Source organism: Orycteropus afer, unplaced genomic scaffold (assembly GCF_000298275.1).
Source record: "Orycteropus afer afer isolate SDZICR_OR568_19922 unplaced genomic scaffold, OryAfe1.0 scaffold00141, whole genome shotgun sequence".
Taxonomy (NCBI): Eukaryota; Metazoa; Chordata; class Mammalia; order Tubulidentata; family Orycteropodidae; genus Orycteropus; species Orycteropus afer.
Window position 1 is genome coordinate 6,848,440 of NW_006921728.1, and position 1,581 is coordinate 6,850,020.

The 1,581-nt window shown below is 48.3% G+C and overlaps 1 protein-coding gene across 1 annotated transcript in view; it reads left to right on the forward strand.

The window, feature by feature from the left end:
* KIAA1328 (KIAA1328 ortholog) overlaps positions 1 to 1,581 on the forward strand; it is a 500,809-nt gene that overhangs the window by 49,351 nt on the left and 449,877 nt on the right. The window lies entirely within an intron of this gene.

Genomic DNA, 1,581 nt, shown 5'->3' on the forward strand with positions numbered 1-1,581 from the left:
GCGATTTACCTCTCTCAGATCCTGCACCGGTCGGTATTCTCCCCCTGGTTTCTTTACTGGTAGGAGAGGTGTATTCCATGCAGACCGGCACCTGTTTAGTACCCCTTCCCGTAACAGCCGCTGGATATGGGGTTGTATGCCTTCCCAGGCTTCCCTGGGCGTGGGATACTGTCGGACTCTTACCGGTATGGCAGAGGGTTTTAAGTCCACAATGATGGGTGGTCGGTGTTTCGCTAGCAATTCCTCCAGTCTCTGCCCAGGCTTGGGGAAACTCCTCCAGCCACGGAGCTATATCCGTTAAGCCTGTACGTTGGTTTTCTACACCTTTATACAGGTGGTATTCATCATGTAAGGCAATTGTTAGAACCTGCAGAGGAGAGCCTTCCCCATTGGTAACGTGGACACCGTTTTTATGGAAGAATATATGTGCTTGAGCTTTGGACAATAAGTCTCTTCCTAACAGTGGTGCAGGACAGTCAGGTACAATTAAGAATGAATGGGACACCTGTTTAGTTCCCAGGTTCACTTGTCGCTGAGTTGTCCGATGATACCGCTTTGCCCCTGTTGCCCCCTGGACCAGGCTAGTTTTTGAAGAAATCTTTCCCTCTTTCTTATTAAGGATGGAGTACTGACCTCTGTATCTACCAGGAACTCTACTGGCTTCCCCTCCACCTTCAAGGTTACCCAAGACTCAGGGAGGGGTTCTGAATCCCTCCTCCCTAGTCGCTGTTCTCGCCTGTCACTAACGTTCTAACAGGAGCAGGCTTTTCATATTTTTTGTTCTCTTTCTTTGGGCATTCATTCCTCCAGTGTCCAGTTCCTTTGCAAAATGTGCATTGGTTCGGGGCCAGGGGTGGGTCTCGGCAGGGCCTGTCATGTTGGTCTGGTCTCCTTCCTCTCCCTCTCCCTATGTCTCCCCGAGCTCCAGCAAAGAAAATCTTTGCTAACTCCTTCTGATTTTGTTTATTCTCTTTAGCTTGAAATTCTCATTCCTCCCTCCGTATTCTTTCCTCCCTTCCTTCTGGGGTTTCTCTAGTATTATACACCTTTTCTGCTACTTTCATTAAGTCCTGTAGGATCTGCTCCCCTAATCTGTCTATCTTCTGAAGCTTTCTTCTGATATCAGGGGCTGCTTGGTTTACAAAGGTTAGGACCACTGCTGCTCTGCTCTCATCAGCTTGTGGGTCCATAGGGGTATACAGTCTAAATGCTTCCATTAACCTCTCTAGATATGCTACAGGGCTCTCTGTCAGCCCCTGCCTGACTGAGTTTACCTTGGCCAAATTAGTCGGCTTCCTTGCTGCCGCTCGGAGACTGGCCATTAGAATCTGCGGGACTTTTGGAGACGCTCCCTACCTTTTGATTGCTCAGAATCCCAACCGGGACGAGATAACGGGAACCCAGCGTCAATTAAATTCTGAAGCGTTGTTGGCTGTCCATTGTCCCCGGGCACATTTTTCCTGGCCTTGGTCAAGATTCTCTCTTTTTCTTCAGTGGTGAACAAAACCTGTAATAGCTGCTGACAATCATCCCAAGTAGGGTTATGAGTGAACAATATAGAATCTAACAAATCAATTAAGC